This window comes from Mauremys mutica, unplaced genomic scaffold (assembly GCF_020497125.1).
Source record: "Mauremys mutica isolate MM-2020 ecotype Southern unplaced genomic scaffold, ASM2049712v1 Super-Scaffold_100466, whole genome shotgun sequence".
Classification (NCBI taxonomy): Eukaryota; Metazoa; Chordata; order Testudines; family Geoemydidae; genus Mauremys; species Mauremys mutica.
In genome coordinates, this window is record NW_025423345.1 from 83,515 (window position 1) to 102,328 (window position 18,814).

Here is an 18,814-nt window from a genome sequence, read left to right on the forward strand (position 1 = left end):
ACCTGATAATTGTGATTCTTCAAAACCCCTAGATTCATACAGGCAAGGAGTGAACCTAAAACATTCTCAGTGGAGCTGACAGCAGGTAGCGACAAGTGGTGTACTCGGTGGGGTGGATTCTTCTTAAGGGTTCCAGGCACCATTTGACCCTTTTGTTCTTCCCTGTGTAATAACAGAGCTGGTTAAGACTCAATGGAGAGTCTTGCTGCAGACCAACAGAGCTGAAATCACTGATAACCAGCTCTAAACATTAGTTCTGCTTTGGGACAGTGTCTCTCATGCAATGAACTGCCCAGTCTGCGCTAGCAGTGAGGCTCCCTCACTAACAGCTGAAATCAGGGAGAGCTGTGTGAAGTGCACGGACCCAGGGGTGCCTGAACAGGGGGGAACAACACCCCAGGACTTTAAAAAATGGGAGGGCTCTGCCTTGCCACTTTGTAATGACCGTAAGGGCGAGTGAGGGTGGGGAAGGGACGGAGAGCAGTGAGCGGGAGGAAGGATCTTGGGGGAAGAGGCAGTGTAGGAGCGGGGCCTTGGGGAGGGGGTGGTGCAGGGGCGTGGCCTCAAGTGGAAGGGGTGGGGCTACTGCTTGGGCTCTGGTGGCCGCCACTTTTAGGCAGGGCCACCCGGGGGGGGGGGGCAAGTGGGGCAAAAAACCCTCCATAGCAGTCCAGTTCCTTGCTGTTGCTTGGCTAACCACTGCATGCATGTGCTATACTGTACCCTGAGCTGATTCCCGGCTTTTGTGCTCAATACAGCCTTACTTCTCCATGTCTCTGTGGCGCAATGGGTCAGAGCGTTCGGCTGTTAACCGCAAGGATGGTGGTTTGAGCCCACACAGGGATGACGCTAAGCCCGTGCTACTTCCTTGCTTCCCCGAGGCCTGTGGGGGGAGCCTCAAAGGTCCCTTTTTGCTGCCTCTTGGCCTCAGTGCTTTCAGCTGGTGGTCCAAAGAGCGGGCTGGATGCCATTCAGAAACCCATCTCCCAGCAGCCGTGCCGGAGGCTCAGGCTTAATCCTCAAAGCCGAGCACAAAAACTTTCAACCGGGAACATTTCGCTCCCTTCCCGCCTCCGCCCAAGCAGCAAGGGAGAAGCGGAGGAGACAGGCCGGCTCAAAGACGCCTCCCTCCCACTTCCCTGAACGCTGTGCAAAGCTCTTGGCCTGCCTCATGCCTCGTCAGGAAAGCGCGGCCATGCTGCCCAAGCCTGAGTCACGTCCGCAGCCTGGCCCGCCCCGGCTGACGGCGCGCAGAGCCACGCGAGTCAATGGCAGGTCGAGTCAGGAGCCTTGGCTCTTTCCCCTGACAGCCACACACACAGCGCTGCCTAGCGCCCCCAGAGCCTCCCTCGTGTTCTCCCGCAGCAGCCGCCTGCCGGTGTGGGTGGGAAAAGGGGACCAGGAAGCACTGCAGCCTCATTCCGGGACAGGAGGCCCTCGCCACGCCCAGGCCTGCCTCTTGCCTTCAGCCCAGGCAGCCAGAGGTGCCAGGGAGCTCCCTGGCAGGCCGCCGCTTCGCCTCAGCCACCTCTTGCCTCATGGCCTAGGCTCTTGGTGCTCTGCTGGTCACCGGCTCGCTTGAAGGCCCAGAGGGAAAAGAAACAAGCGCACGCGTAGCAGAGGATGGTTGCGATCCATTGACTTCTGGGTTATGGGCCCAGCACGCTCCCGCTGCACCACTCTGCTGTTTCTTCACATCCTCCCCCTGCCACCTAGCCGCCACTATCCGGATTAATGCCTTACACGCCCTCGCTCTGGCAGGCAGATGCACAGGCTGCTAGGCAGCTGCCCTGCTCACAGGATTTTACAGCTAGCTTCTACAGGGTAAAAAGGATCTATTTGGGGTTTGGACCCCATTGGGAGCTGGGTAGCTGAGTGCCGGAGACGGGAGCACTTCTTAAACTGTTTTCAGTTATGCTTGTTCATACTACACAGACCACAGTGAGAGATTATGCCATACTCTATCGAAGAAACTGAGGAACCACCTGATCAGCATCCTATACAGCAAACAGGAAAACATCAAAAAAGAGCTCTCCAACCTGGAGACTCTCATCAATAACCAAACTTCCATACAAACGGACTTCACTAAAATAAGACAGGAGATCTACATTACTCACTTCACCTCTCTACAAAGGAAAAAGGACTGTAAGCTGTCTAAACTCCTACCTGCCACATGGGGCCACAACCGTGGTACCCCTAACCCACCCAGCAATATCGTCAATCTATCCAACCACACACTCAGCCCAGAAGAACAGTCTGTCCTATCTCGGGGACTCTCTTTCTGCCCTGCCACCCCCACCAATATGATACAGTTCTGCGGTGATCTGGAAGCCTACTTTCGCCGTCTCCGACTCAAAGAATTCTTTCAGGACAACACTGAGCAGCGCACGGATACACAGTTACCCTCCCACCAACAGCACAAGAAGAAGAACTCCACATGGACTCCTCCTGAGGGTCGAAATGACAGTCTGGACCTATACATGGAATGCTTCCGCCGACGTGCACAGGCAGAAATTGTGGAAAAACAACATCGCTTGCCTCACAACCTAAGTCGTGCAGAACGCAATGCCATCCACAGCCTCAGAAACCATCCTGACATTATAATCAAAGAGGCTGATAAAGGAGGTGCTGTTGTCATCATGAACAGGTCTGACTACCAAAAGGAGGCCGCCAGACAACTCTCCAATACCAAATTTTACAGGCTACTTCCCTCAGATCCCACTGAGGAATACACTAAGAAACTGCACCATCTACTCAGGACACTCCCTACACTAACACCAGAACTAATCAACATACCCTTAGAGCCCCGACCAGGGTTATTCTATCTACTACCCAAGATCCACAAATCCGGAAATCCTGGACGCCCCATCATCTCGGGCATTGGAACTCTCACTGAAGGACTGTCTGGATATGTAGACTCTCTACTCAGACCCTATGCTACCAGCACTCCCAGCTATCTCCGTGACACCACTGATTTCCTGAGGAAACTACAATGCATTGGTGACCTTCCAGAAAACACCATCCTGGCCACCATGGATGTAGAGGCTCTCTACACAAACATCCCACATACTGATGGAATACAAGCTGTCAGGAACAGTATCCCTGATGATGCCACAGCACACCTGGTTGCTGAGCTCTGTGGCTTTATCCTCACACACAACTATTTCAAATTTGCTGACAATATATATCTCCAGATCAGTGGCACCGCTATGGGCACCCGTATGGCCCCACAATATGCCAATATTTTTATGGCCGACCTGGAACAACGCTTCCTCAGCTCCCGTCCACTCACGCCCCTTCTCTACCTACGCTACATCGATGACATCTTCATCATCTGGACCCATGGGAAGGAGACTCTGGAAAAATTCCACCATGATTTCAACTGCTTCCACCCCTCCATCAACCTCAGCCTGGACCAATCTACATGGGAGGTCCACTTCCTAGACACCACGGTGCAAATAAGTGATGGTCACATCAACACCACCCTATACCGAAAACCTACCGACCGCTATGCCTACCTTCATGCCTCCAGCTTCCATCCCGGACACACCACAAGATCCATTGTCTACAGCCAAGCACTAAGGTACAACCGTATCTGCTCTAACCCCGCAGACAGAGACCAACACCTAGAAAATCTCCACCAAGCATTCTCAAGACTACAGTACCCACACGAGGAAATAAGGAAACAGATCAACAGAGCCAGACGTGTACCCAGAAGCCTCCTACTGGAAGACAAACCCAAGAAAGAAACCAACAGGACTCCACTGGCCATCACATACAGTCCCCAGCTAAAACCCCTACAACGCATCATCAGGGATCTACAACCCATCCTGGACAATGATCCCACACTTTCACAGGCCTTGGGTGGCAGACCAGTTCTCGCCCACAGACAACCTGCCAACCTGAAGCATATTCTTACCAGCAACTGCACACCGCACCATAGTAACTCTAGCTCAGGAACCAATCCATGCAACAAACCTCGATGCCAACTCTGCCCACATATCTACACCAGCAACACCATCACAGGACCAAACCAGATCAGCCACAACATCACCGGTTCATTCACCTGCACTTCCACCAATGTAATATATGCCATCATATGCCAGCAATGCCCCTCTGCTATGTACATCGGCCAAACTGGACAGTCTCTAAGGAAAAGGATAAATGGACACAAATCAGACATTAGGAATGGCAATATACAAAAACCTGTAGGAGAACACTTCAACCTCCCTGGCCACACAATAGCAGATCTTAAGGTGGCCATCCTACAGCAAAAAAACTTTAGGACCAGACTTCAAAGAGAAACTGCTGAGCTCCAGTTCATCTGCAAATTTGACACCATCAGCTCAGGACTAAACAAAGACTGTGAATGGCTTGCCAATTATAGAACCAGTTTCTCCTCCCTTGGTTTTCACACCTCAACTGCTAGAACAGGGCCTCATCCACCCTGATTGATCTAACCTCGTTATCTCTAGCTTGCTTCTTGCTTGCTTATATATACCTGCCCCAGGAAATTTCCACCACTTGCATCCGAAGAAGTGGGTATTCACCCACGAAAGCTCATGCTGCAAAACGTCTGTTAGTCTATAAGGTGCCACAGGATTCTTTGCTGCTTCTACAGAACCAGACTAACACGGATACCCCTCTGATGCTTGTGGGGGACGAGGTTCAGCCTTGGATCCGTGTCTGCAGCAGGCAAGCACCTCTGGCTCAATCGCCCCCCGCCGTATTAGCAGTCTAAAACGCAGAGCGAATGCACACGCCTTGCAAAGGAACAGGAGCCGGGATCTCGAACAAAAGTCAGCATTTTATTAAGATGAGGTTCAAAGAAAAAAAAGCGTATGGTACAGAGTTTCGGCGTAGAAGTTTCTGGTGCTCAGGGAACAACGTACAGCTTACCCAAGGGGTACAAAGTTCGGTTTAAAATGGGGTGGCATAAGGAATACATAATCTGCAATAGCCCTGCCTGGGGGTAAAAGGTTAACGTACAGATACTGAGTTAGGAGGGTATGTTGTCCATATGAGGGCTACGTTCGGGTGTGCAGTATAACGAGCGGTTACGACGATGAGGATGGATTGACCCGCGTTTGGTGAGTTTTAACGTTCGGTGTTTTGGAATCTTTGCCACAATCTAGTTGAAGCAGGGTCAGTATGAAGTCTACCCTGCCATCTGTTGGTGATCTGTCGTCAAGGCCTTTTGGGGCTGATGTCATTTGCATGGTTACACCCACCCCGGATTGCATGATGGGAGTGCTTGTCCAAACGGTCATTTCAGCTGCTGCGGGATCCCCAGTCTCTTTGTTATTGGGACAGGAGTAATCCAGTGTATTTTCCTGTTGATTTTGGATCAAGGACAGAGTAACTGTACCTGGCATTTGAGGCCTGAGAGCGTCACCCTCGCCTGAAAAGTACTCACCATTAAGGGGTATGGGTTCCTAACGGCAGCCCGTGGAGGGAGATAGAAATGGATGTTTGTTGGTCTCTCGCAGGTGCTGCTGATGTCATTTCTGCTGTCCCTGGTGTGGAAAGACAGAGGCGGTTTTGAATCTCTTCAAATTGTTGTTAGTGCTGCAGTTGCTCACCCTAAGCTTATGTCTCTTTCACGGTGTATTTTGGTCCTGAGAGGTAAAAGGTGTGTTGTTAGGGAGTGAGGTAGCAAAGGTTAGTTGCAGAGATGGTGCATGTGCCACAGAAGTCGTGTGTCTCCCCCCCCCCCCCCGCTCCTGTCCACTTTTCTGTCAGGTTCTCATTCTGCACTAAATTCCTACAAACTTAAGCTTTTAAGTAGCATCAGAGAACACCTGCTTCACTATAACTAAATTTTTTACTTATCTGTCTAAGATTTTAGGTGTATGCTATAACACATTATTTGTAATGGGATAATAATTTTATTTTTCAACTAAAGAGAGAAGAAAACCATAAAATGTGCATTTAGAGAGTTCAGAAGAATCTCATGAGATTAATCACAAATTTTTATTTTCAATCTTTCTTAAATTGTTATTCTTTGGAACCCATGTCCCTTGTCTAACGATTTTTATGTAGGTTCGGGTGAGACCCGAAATCATGAACTGCTAAGTACCATTCTACTGTTTTTGATTCATATGACCAGGATTACTACACTTTATTACTCCTGCCCTATTAAGAAAGAGTTTGGGGATCCCACAGCAGCCAAAATCACCATTTGGCCAAGCACCCCCATCATGCAATGTGGGGTGGGTGTGACCATGCACATCAGCAACAAAAGGCCTTTACAACACATCACCAACAGATGGCAGGGTAGAGTTCATTCTGACCCTGCTTACATCCTCCCCCGAGCTAGGAATTGGTGATCCTGATAAATCACACTCCCTATTATACCAGCTCACTGGTATTGAATGCTGATGTTATTGCTAGCGAAAGTAGCCACCCATCTCTGCCCTGTAGCATCCAGCTTAGCCCTTGTTAACACAGAAGTCAGTGGATTGTTCTCTGTCCATACCTGAAACTGAGCACCAGACAAGTAGTCTGGAAATTTCTCAGTGATGGCCCATTTCAAGGCCAAGAACTGCAGCCGGTGGATGGGATAGCGAGTTTCGCTATCAGACAGTCCTCAGCTGGCAAAGGCTACAGATTTACATTTACCTTCCACTTCCTGGTAGGAGAGTGCTTCCAGACCCTCCAAACTGGCATCAGCATGCAGGATAAACGTTCGTTTGGGTCAGCAAGGACTAGGACTGGCACATGAATCAGGCAAATAATGATTTCCCGTAAAGCCCTGTCACATCTCTCATCCCACCATGTCCCCAATGGAGAGGAGAGGAGCCCCTCCCCTGTCCCAGGCCAGGCACACCAGATCTGTGTGGGGAGATGTCCATGACCCAGCCCAGGCGTGCTGGAGCTGCTGGGGAGAGAAGATCCTTCCTCAGCCCAAGCGCACCAGAGTTGATGTTGCAGTGGGGGAGAGATATCTCTCATCTGGTTTTTAAATGCTCTGATGAGAGGGAGCAGGAGGAAGATTTTTCTTCTCCTTGCATTTCAAACCCTTCACACCCTCTCCCCCAACCAGTTTTTACTCTAGCCTGATCTCTCTCTCACATCTCCCGGGCTGTCCTTAGCCATAGGCAGTCGCCTAGGGCACCACTAGGTCTGGGGGCACTGCTCTGCTGGGAGCCTGGACAGATGGGAAGCAGTGGAGCATGTAAGAGCCGGGCTGCTGGGTCCTAGAGAGAGCCGAATGCAGCACAGTCTGAGGGAGGGGATTGGCTGCTGGGGTCTCTGGGAAGGGGAGGGGGTTGGGGTTGGGGAAGGAGCTCACCTGTGAGTGTGACTCTTTCCCCCCAGCTGAGGTGAGGTGAGGCAGGCTCTGCGGCTCTGGAACCAGTATCCTCTGTTGTCCCCCATAACATCCATTCTTCTCCCCCCTGCCCCATGGAGCACCCCCTCCTTTCTCCCTCCTCCCCAGGAGCATCCCTCTCTCTCCTCCCTCCCCTCCGTCAGGGCTGGGTTGGGTGAGGTGCTGGGGGGTAGGTGGGGGGAGGAGGCTGGCTGGATGCCTGCTGAGGAATGAAAGTGAAAGTAACTCACTTCCTTGGCAGTGAGCCAGGATTGGAATGTCACACAGGGCTGGGCTGGGGTTAGCCAGATGTGTGAAAACTCAGGACAGGGGGTTGGGGTAAGGTGAGCAGATATCCCTATTTTATAGGGCCAGGCCCAATTTTGGGGTCTTTTTCTTATATAGGCTCCTTTTACCCCCCACCCCCACCCCCGTCCTGATTTTTCACACTTGCTGTCTGGTCACTCTGGGTGGGGGTAATTGGTGGCTATATAAGACAAAGCCCCAAATAGTGGGACTGGCCCTATAAAATCAGGACATCTGGATCTGGTCACCCTAGCTGGGGACCTAGCCTCTCCCCGGGCTGGCAGCTGCCAGCGATCCATCTCATCCGGGGGGAGCTGCACAGGGCAGGATGAGCTGCTGTGGCTCCATGGGTGACCTGTCCCTGAGATCAGATGTTGTGCTAACTTCACCATGGTCCGTAAGGCTGGTGGTGGTGCCCATTGGCGTGTGATTGGACCTGAGGGTTTGCTGCTGCTGTTGCCACTCTGCACCCCAAGAGGTGGATTTTGGGGTCTACTGCAGCTGTTGGACCAGCAGGCTTGGGGGTGAGCCAAGCATGAAAGCAGCGCTGTGTTGCCATTTAGATTGTCATTTAACAACTTTGTTTGCCAAAAATGCTTGCTAACAATCCTGAATCCAATTTCAATATTTTTTTTTAAATCAATATCTTAGCCAAAAACAGAAAATTAAGTTGTTGACAATTATTAGTGACAGGTTTGGTTTGAGGCAGGGAGTGGGCCAGTTTTCATCAGAGAAACAAAAAATGTTGACTGACTTTCCTATAGCCTGTTACTTCTGATAAGAGCCCTCCAACAACTGTAATATGCTCATCTCGTTACTGGTGTATAGAGCAGGGGTCGGCAACCTATGGCACACGCGCCAAAGGTGGCAGGTGAGCTGATTTTTGATGGTACGCAGCGGCAGGCTGAGCGGCTCAGCCCATCACTGCTCTGGGGTTCCGGCTGCTGCCCTATTGCCAGCTGGGATACCGGCCGCCGGCCCCACTCAGCAGCTGCTGCTGGCCTGGGGACCCCCAAGGAACCCCAGGCTGGCAGCGGGCTGAGCAGGCCGGCTGAACCACTCAACCTGCTGTCAGCCTGGGGTTCCATTCACTCAGCCGGCAGCGGGCTGAGTGGGCTGGTGGCGGGCTGAGCAGGGCCGGTGGGGTGTTGAGTGGCATTTTGTCTGGTGAAAAAAAATTTCCCTGGAATCTTTCTACCCCACACACACACATTTACATTAATTCTTATGGGGAAATTGGGTACACTTAACATTGTTTCGCTTAAAGTCGCATTTTCCAGGAACAGAACTACAACATTAAGTGAGGAGTTCCTGTATCAGCAAAAAGAATAAGGAGTCCTTGTGTCATCTTAGAGACTAATATTTGGGGTGCCGGCAGCACTCAGCCTACTGCTACTCCGGGGTTCCGGCTGCCGGCCCCTTGCCAGTCAGGAGCCCAGCCACCGGCCCCACTCTGCCTCCTGCCAGCCTGGGTGAGCAGAATCTTTGTTTCAATACCTCTTCATATAAATTTCCAATAAAAGTTTGACAAATTAAAAAAATTATATTATTTGCATCATTCTGTCAAATCAGAATTTTTTCTATAGTGCTACTTCTTTAGTGCTAGTGCATCAGCATTACAGTGTGCTTAATTAAGTTAAACTGGTTTTAATATCGTGAATGTGGCAAGTTTTCCAATACTGTATGCTTATATTTGTGTTGCTAAGAGCAGATCAGGCACAGGGGCACCAGTTTAATAATCTCGCCTAGGGCATCATATATCCTAAGGATGGCCCTGCATGCCTCAATTCTCTTTTTCCTGGCCTTGTTCCAGAGCCCTCACAGCCCAATTCTCTGCCCTAATGTTGAGCCCTCTACTGCACCCTGAACCTCTCATTCCAACCCCACCCCAAAGCCTGCACCCCCAGAGCCAGTGCTCTCATCCCCCTGCACTCCAACTCTCTGTCCCATGCAGCCTGATTTAGGGTGTACTAATAATATTAATTTGGAAAATATGATGAAAATTTAATTTATTAGCTTACATTTAATTTAATTGAATTGAGTTACAAAGTTACAGTTGCATTACTGCTATTCAAAAGATACATATGGCATTATATGCAACAAAGTTTTGGTTAATATACTCACACCCTTCCTTGATAACCTGGTGGTAAGAGACACAGGACCAGCCTTGCAGTTCAGGTTTCTCAATTCTTGAGTGAAAGATGCAGTGCTTAGAAAAAGCTAATGTTACTTTGGGTTTACTTGAATAAGTTAAACTTAAAATCAAATCCTAATAAACAAAGAATAAAAACTTAGGGAAACCAAGCTTAGCCTAGTTCCCTTGAAACTTAAAGTTTAAGAACAAGTACAGCCTACTGATATAGATAGAGAGAGAGTGGAGGAAGTAAGTCAGAATGATAGAGCGACGTGCTCTAGCGAGGTGAGTTACCTCTTTTATAGGGCACAAGTGCCAGAAATCCTTCCTCCTATGCCCAAATTTCATTCCTTACCCACAAAACATTAGGGTACGCTTACTTCATAGGTTAGTATGTTTGTGCGTGTTGATGACATGTACATATGAACATAAGTTCCCTTGTGGTGTACCTGTTAATTCTGTGGGTACAACACTGAAAAACCCCTTATGCCATTCTCCATTGTCGATTGGTCTAGGTAAAGGTCTTAGACAGGCGTGGGTACTTCTCTATTTAAGTAACAAGATAAAGGTCAAGTTTCCTTTCTGAGTAAAAGGTCACACTATAGAGATGCTCACTTTGCCTTAGCTTAAGATACAGGATATGTCCTGTAGGGCCTCGTAAGTCATGTGCCCCAACCCCCTAATCATTTTTATTGCCCTCTGCTGGACTCTCTCCAGTTTGTCCACTTCCCTTCTCATGTGGGTCCCAACCCCAAAAGTACTCACATTTCACCCCAATGGCCCCAAAATGTACATAGGGTGCTGCCATGGTCAAGTCACTCACGAGCTCTCCAGTGGAGCCTGCTGGCAGAGAACAAGGTGAAAATTAGCCAGGACATGACTCAGTCAATTCCCTATGCTCCCAGCAGGTGGTATCGGAAAGCTCCAAGATGGCTCACTTCCCTTTCTCTCGCTTCAGGCCCCAGGGTTACAAATGCACAAACCAGTTGGGATTCTCCCCTGGACTCAGGGTGTGGGGCTGCTCTGAGGGGATGGACTTGCACACTTGGGATATTAGTGCAAAGATACAATTTCAATTTGACAAAGAGAAATCGGAGGGCAATTTATATTTGGTAAAAATCTTATTTAGTGAAAGGAAAGCTGCAGTGACAGCCTGGTTACTGGGGTGCAAAACACTTTCCTCCTGGGAGAAACAAGAAGTTAGAATTAGAATTTTACATCATTTGTTCCAGTGTTGGCACAGGTTTAATTTTGCTTCTGTGTAGGCTTGTTTCAGGCTGTGACTTTATTGGGTTGTTTTGTTTTTTAAGTTGGAATGGAGCTTTTAATTGACATTTGATGGATTCGAATGGCTGACCTGCAACACCAGTTTTGACATTGTTCTGCATATTTTATACAGATTTGGCCAGTATTCAAGGATTCGATTCCTTTATAGGAGGTTTTAGTGGTCAGGCTTATTTATTTTATGTTATTTTCTCATCCTGCTGTAGCACACCTTTTTGATGAAATTATTAATTTATGGTATTTGTTAGTTTTTATTTTTTAAAACAAAGTTTTTGTTAGTGTTTGGGTTTTAAATTAAGCATTGTTTTTGGTTTCAATTTTTTATTTTGGCTTTGGTTATTGATGGGATCTTTAAGAACTTTGGATTTAATACTAAAATTTGGACAGCAAACCCTATTTACTATTTTATTTTAATAAAGGTTGTATTGCTCTAAACCCTGGCCGGGCGGAGAGGAGATGAGCCTGGCCTTTAAGTGAGAAGGAGCAGAGGCATGGGAGGCATGGCCCCCGTGAAGGGTGGGGCCAGGTGATGGGGGGAGCAGCCCCTCCAATTTTTTTTGTCTAGCCCACCTCAGTCCCCCACCAAACGAGAAGAGTCTGATGCCACCTGCTGGTCACTGGGTGTCACTGCTGCTCCATGGGAAACATGCTCTGTGCATTACCCAGATTGGTCCGTGGGTGTCACTGCTGCACCAAGGGAGACATAAGAACGGCCAGACTGGTTCAGACGCAAAGTCCATCTAGCCCAGTGTCCTCCAGTCTTCTGCCAGCGGCCAGTGCCAGGGGCCCCAGAGGGAATGAACAGAGCAGGGAATCATCCAGTGATCCATCCCCTGCCACCCATTCCCAGCTTCTGGCAAACAGAGGCTACAGGCACCATCCCTGCCCACCCTGGCTAATAGCCACTGAGGGACCTGTCCTCTGTTCATTTATCTAGTTCTTATTTTTTGAACCCTGTTATAGTCTTGGCTGTCACAACAGCCTCTGGCAAGGAGTTCCACAGGTTGACTATGCAACTGCCCTGAGTTCCCCCCCGCCACCCCGGGTTGTATCTGGAAAAGAGGATGAGGATGAGGAGAGCCATGATGTGTCTGTCACTGGCTGGTGCCGCAGTTTCCTCTAGGCAGCAGTGCTACAGGCTCCTTTGGTCAGTTCCCATGCAGCTGTGTCGGGGGAAGGGGGAGTAGAGGCTCATGCCCCCCAGCCCCACACCCCTCCCACAGCAGCTGGGGAATCCAGGCCAAATGTAACCCTGGTAGCTGGGCCGGGGTAGGGCTGGGGAGGAGTTGCAGGTAGGGGAGACAGATGCACCCGCTGTGAGGGGAGATCTTCCCATTCCCTGACAGGGACTGAAGGGCAAAGTCAGGGAGTGGGGAAGGAGCCGGAGTTCATCCCGGGGGGGGGAGGTGCTGCCAGAGGGTTAAACCCCGGCACAGGCAGGGGCAGAGGGGTAACAGTTACCCCGGGGGGCTGAGACTCCAGTGTTTGCAAAGATGCAGGGGGAAGCAGAGGGGCTTTTCTAGTTCCCCTCCCACAGGCAGCACCTCTCAGAATGGGCTTCCCAGGGCTGGGCTCTTAAAGGCACAGGCATCCCACTGCCTAGACACTGCAGCTCCTCTCTGATGCAACCTACTGAGGTGCTGCAGTAGGAGACTCAGTTCAGTGAAACCGGGCATTCCCTATACGCCCCCCCAGCCAGGGGGCTGTGCACCCCCTCCCCTGAATTTCCCCAACCCCCCCCCCCCCAGTGGTCAGGTAGTTACATGCAGCACTGCCAATGTTGTCATTGGTTGCAAATCTTAATGGAAATTGAAACGTTAACACACACTTTAAAAGCAGATACAACGTGTGAAAAATACTTGTACCTGAGAAAGTAAAATAGGTTTGAAAAGTCTGGACAAAGCTCGGTTTCCTCACCCAGCTGTTGTGTTTGCTGACAATGTCGGTGCATTGGCTTCGGCAATGTTGGCCAACCTCAGAATTTCAAATGATGATTTGGAAGCAAGGTGTGAATGAGCTCTCCCCTGACAGCTAGTGACGAGCCAGGGTTGGGGGAGGCTTTGGGACCAGACTGTATTTACATGAACTCACCTACTCTGCTGAGGTGTCCAGCAGACAGAGCTGGGCCGCCTCTGCTCTAGGTGGCCAGAGGAGGAGGGAAGGTGTGTGGGGCTCCATGCTGGGAATCTTCCTCCCTCCTGCCAAGCCCTGACTATCAATCCCGGCCCTGGCCCTCCTTTCTTCAAGCGCCATGTAGGCCCCAGGAAAAGTGTGGCAGGAAGCACCAGGGCCAAACATGTGGGCATCAGGTGAAGCAGCAAGAAACCCAACCATCAGGGTAGCAAGTTCTACAGCCCCAACCCATTGTGGCCACCCCAGCCAGAGACCCAGCTCTAGGAGGTGTGTCACCCAGCAGGAGGGGACAGACTGGCTCTTGCACAACTGGAGAGAGGGAAGTTGAGCACTGGGAGCTCCAGGGCTTTACCACAAACCAGCACAAGGTCCCACTGAGATTTGAACTCAAAGGTCAGGATTCAGAGTCCTGAGTGCTGCCCGTTACACCATGGGACCAGCTCATGCTGCCTTCTCTGCACATCAGTGACCCTCACGGGGCTGGCTTGTGTAAGGGGCTCTTGGCCCTTTACTAAAACTTAGTGTGTGTGTGGGGGGGGGGGGGGCGGGGGCGTTGGTTGGCTAGTTCCCAGCACCAATAGACGGGGGAAGGGCCAATGGGAAATTAGGACCCAGGGACTGACAGTCCCCAGGGGCAATGGGGAGAGGCCAAAGCTCCAAGTTAGCCGCACTGACAGGCCACGCAGTGTAATGAGGGAGTCACCAGGCCAGGGGGTCCCATCCTCCGTGGGAGCTGGAACTGCCTGGGCCAGAGTGTGGCGGAGCTAAGGAGAGAGCAGGAGCCCGAGAAGAGCCGGGGAGCAGAGCTGTGCAGGTGTAGTGCCAGAAACTGCTCCCTGTAGGACTTTGCTACCTGCAGCAGTTACTGAGACCTGAGGTTGTTCTTCTTTGCTGCCTTGTCCTAATTGGCTCAAACTTGACAGTGGTTTCTCTAGCAAAGGCCAGTCCCTGGCCCCTTGGGCCAGACATCCTCACTCACATCAGGCTGGGGTGACCAGATGGCAAAGATGAAATATCGGGACACGGGAGGCGGCGCAAAAAAAAAAAATCTGGCAGCAGAACCAAAAAAAAAAAAAAGCCGGAGGCTCCCCCCCCACCAGGCAGCAGAGGCACAGCCCCGTCTCCACCCAACTCTGGGCTCCCACCCCCGATACACCCCCAGCTCCCCCATCCCCTCGCTCCTGGGCCCAGCCTGGGCTCCGAGCTCTGCAGCCGAGCCACGGTCCAGGTCCCTCCTGCAGCTCCCGGGCAAGGGGCAAACCAGGCAGCTGGGCCCGGGCCCTCCCGGCATGATCGTGTCTGTCCCACGTGTGTCTCCGCCCCCCGCCCACATGGGTCCTGCCCGCTCCGCACTGCCCCCAGCCCCACTGCGCTGCCCTGCAGGCTCCAGGGCTGGAGCAGCCTCCATGCTACGCTCCCGGCCATGGCCATGGCCCGTGTGCAGACCTGGGACGGAGGGGGAATGCCGCCTGCTTGGGGAAGAGGCAGGGCCAGGGAGAGGATTTGGGGAGGGATCCAATGGGGCAGTGAGGGGGTGGGGCTGGGGGCAGGGCCAGGGTGGGGATTTGGGGAGGGATCCAATGGGGGAAGTAGGGGGCCGAGTCGGGGGGGGGGGGCGAGTGTCCCTCCAGGCTCTGCCTGTGTGCCGGAGCAGAGGGCAAAACTGTTTGTTTGTCCAGTGTCCCGACCAAACATCAGTCGGGACGTGGGACAAACAAGCAAATATCAGGACAGTCCCAATAAAATCGGGACGTCTGGTCACCCTACATCAGGCTTCAAGTTGAGAATCATTTCCCCTTCCTGCTCTGTGGGAGGGGAGACTTTTAAACGCGCTCTCTGTGCGACGGCACATGGCTAAGCAAAGAGAACAAACCCCCAATCCCCCCTGTGCTTTGGGAGCCAGGTTTGCGGTGGGAATTCTGTAGTTCAGATGACTTCATGCCTGGACATTGGGATTCTTTACCAGTTTCTCTGGCATTGGGGCAGTTTTGTGCTCACAGCTGTGATAGCTGAGTGGTTAAGGTGTTGGAATCAAAATCCAATAGGGTTCCCCTGCGCAGATTTGAATCCTGCTCACAGCAAGGCCTGTGTTTTAGCCAGTCTTTCACCCAGGCAACACCTCTGTACAACCCCCTGAGACACTCTCAATTCTCTCCCCACCCCAAGTAAATCCTGTTCTGCTCCTTTCATAGAGATTCCTGGGACACCACCTCACACTGTGTCCCTGAGGGGTCAGGCAAACTCTCAGCGCCTGAAGCCTCTGCCACTCACCAGGTGCCCCATAGATCAGCCATAGCCCTGGTTCTGCTCCTCTCTCTAGAGTGCGAAAGGAGCTGAGTCAGCGACTCCATGGGAGCTACGGGGCTGCAGAACCAACAGAGGAAAAATAGGTGCTCAGCACCCACTGGCAGCCAGCTCCCCCCCCCCCCACTACAGGGCTTGCTGACAAGCTCCTCCTCTTCCCCTTCAGCACCTCCCACCTGCCAGTGATCAGCTGTTCAGTGGGGTGCAGGAGGGGCTGGTGGGGGAGGGGGAGGAGCAGGGAGAGGAAGAGGTGGGGGAGGGAGAGGAATGGGGCACGAAGGTGCAGGGTTGGAAGAGATGGGACAGGGGTGGGGGCTTGGGGGAAGGGGTGGAGTGGGGGCAGGGCCTGGGGTGGAAAGGGGGGGCTTTGTCACAGACCCCTCTAGGGCCGGCCCTGAAGGGAAGCACCGACTATCACAGTGACAATACAACTGACCAGCCTTGCGGGGGAGGCTGAGGGAGATCCGCACTCATCAGGTCTCTTCTCTCCCCCACGGTGAGCCAGACACTGCTCTCTCCTGGCTCTCACTCTAGCAGCTGGATGCCAAGGAGCCATTTCCCCACAGGAAGTGCATTGAGTGCCCCTGTGGTGCTGGGGGGCTGGCGCTGCTGCTGCCTGTGGGGCTGGCAGGGGGGCTGATGTCTGCACAGACTCTCAGTTGCCAGGCCGGAGGGGGCACTTGGGACCTTACCAGACTGGCTCAGTGAAGACGGGGGGTTGACAGAGCAATACAGACGCTCTCCAGAGCACGGAGCAGCATCCGCCCATGCAGCCAGGCAATGAGCATTTCCCACAGCCTGGAGCCGAGGGGGAGGCGGCAGCTGCTGTTCCGGGTCCTTGGGGACAGGCCCTGTCAGCCAACAGCCACTTCTTACTCCCCACAGCTAAGGGCGCCAGGTTCCTCCAGTGGGGGTGTGGAGCAGCCGTTCGTTTTCCTGTTCGCACTCCTCTGCGGTGTGAAAATCGGGGAGGGGAGGCAGAAGCCCCACTTCCCTCCCGAAATGACGCCCAGTGGGGGAAGCCAGGACAACAGGGTGGGGCGGCAAGTGGTGGCCAGACTCTCACTGCCAGGGTCTAGTCTAGTTCAGGGTCCAGCTCAACTTCCTCCCCGCACCACTGGCCCCCAGTCCCCTTCCTCCACCAGGTCAACCCGGGCACTAGGGCAGGAACGGGGTGAGGCAGCAAGTCAAGCTGAGCAAGGCAGGCAAAAGCGAGTCTTGTCTTCATGGGCCGCTCACAATGACGTCCTTTTTGTGTGCAACTGCTGCAAAAACCTGCCGGAAAGAGAAGCAACAGGCCAAAATAGTACCATAAAGCTGCCATAGTAGCTCAGTTGGGAGTGTGTTAGACTGAAGATCTAAAGGTTGCTGGTTCAATCCCAGTCTTTAACAGGCCCTTTCCTCCCTCTTTGTACAGTGGGGGCTTGTATTCTGGGAGCACAGCAGTGCCTGCACCCGAGATGAGTCCCTGAGCTTGGGCTCTGCAATAAGGAAAAAAAACTGTGAGCTGCTGGACTCATCTTTAACAACAAGGGATGGGAGCTGTCTCTCCTACATGAGTTATTGGTGGACCCAATGTGGCAGGAAGAGAGTGAGGCAGGGGGCCCCTCAGGAATGGTGCCAGAGGGCTGCTGGGCAGTGACAGGCAGAAATAGGGGATGAAAACTCCTCTGTCGAGCATAGCGAGGGCAGTGCCCTGGAAGGGGCATCTGTAAAAGTGGCCATGAGGAAAGTGGCAGGGATTTGGGGGCCTAGGAGGAGATGCTTGATGTTCAGTGCCTTGGAGCAGCTGGACTTGGACAGGGTGGGTGTTCAGGAAATACACATTAACAACTCTAGAGCAGCTTGATGGTGATTGGTGGAAGGGCCCATCTCTCTGGTCCTCCAGGCCAGTGAAGAATGATGGGGTTGGAGTCTTGCTCTTCACATTCATGGTGCGAGTACAGAAGGTGCTGAAGCGCCGACCAGGGAGAGCATTACTGGTGGGCTTTGTGCTCCATGGCACTGGTTCTGGCTATATTAGTGTGTATGGTCCCCTATGGTCCCCAATTAAGGCTTAAAAGGAAAGTTCTGTGAAGGAACTGACACCCTCTCTCTGGACCGCACGGTGTTGGCATCAGGGCGGGATTTCAATTGTTGCAGCCAGCCTGAGGACTGCTGGTCCTGTTTTCCTGACGGTCAGAGGAAACTATTCTATGATGAGCACTACCTGGCGCAGGTCTGTAGTGAGGTTGGCTTAGAGAATGTGTTTCTCCACAGTGGAACCAGTGGAGGGCGGGTGGTAGCCTCCTATTCCTCTGACCCGAGCTCACACCAGCTGCAGAGGGGATACACCTTTCTGCGGGGACAGGCCAGGAGTCGCATTGACCAGATTTCCGTGAAGGAGAGCACGTCGACAGCCCAGTGCAGGGTAGTGCCAATGGACAGTTCGGATCACGCAGCTCTCACCATGTGCTCAAAGTGGGCAGTTAGCTGACCCACAGCAGAGGATATTGGAAGCTGAACATCCAGAGCTTGCAAGATAAAGGAGCAGGGGGGCGAGGCCTGGTGGTGTTGGCAGAACGGGAAAGCATCAGAGGGTTCTATGGTAACCAGGGGGATTGGTGGGAGTCGGTGAGGGAGGAGTTGGCGGCTTTGTTTGGTGGTCATGCAAACACCGCAACATTAAAGAAACCAGTGGTTCCAAGTCCTGCAGCATCGCCTGTGGGATTTCCACAAGACCATCCAGGCAGGGGAGCCAGTCAGCGTGTGACTGTACGACCGGATCAAGCGACAGCTGGCCGAGTTCCAGGAGATGAGGCTGCAGCTGGCCGATATGAGCGGGAGCACCGAGTGAAGGGAGGAGCAGCCTCCCCTGACATTTTTGCAGCCTGCAGGGAATGGAGACAAAGCAGGGGGATGTGGGGTCTCAGGGCCACAGATCCGGTAGTGCAGGACTATAGTCGCTGGAGGAGGAGAGAGAGTCCCGCGAGAGGAAGCTGATGGTGGGAAGCAATAAGTGCAGAGTGCAAACCAGCCAGCTGAGAGTCACAGGGGTCTAGAAAATGAAATGGCAGCAGGTGCCATGGTGTAATGGGCAGCACTCAGGACTTTGAATCCTGGAATCTGAGTTCAAATCTCAGTGGGACCTTGTAGCGATATGTTGCTTTACTACAAGTCCCTGAAGCTCAATGTGTTTGGCTACCTTTTCTCAGAGTGAACTAGAGTGAGTTTTTTCCTCACGCTGGGTGACTGATGCCCACTGGAGATAGGTCTTTGGTCTGGCTGGTTCAATGTGCTGGCGGCTATAGGTTGGGGTCCTAGAACTTAACAGTCTGGCTAGAGATTCCTGCGGGTTGACC

The 18,814-nt window shown here is 52.3% G+C and overlaps 2 non-coding genes across 2 annotated transcripts; both read left to right on the forward strand.

Annotated features, from left to right (window-relative positions):
• Positions 1-15,168: 15,168 nt before the first annotated feature.
• Positions 15,169-15,250, forward strand: TRNAL-CAA. The gene has a single exon. It is a non-coding gene; the product is annotated as a tRNA-Leu (tRNA).
• A 3,281-nt stretch (positions 15,251-18,531) lies between these two features.
• On the forward strand, positions 18,532-18,603 carry TRNAQ-UUG. The gene has a single exon. It is a non-coding gene; the product is annotated as a tRNA-Gln (tRNA).
• Positions 18,604-18,814: the final 211 nt, after the last annotated feature.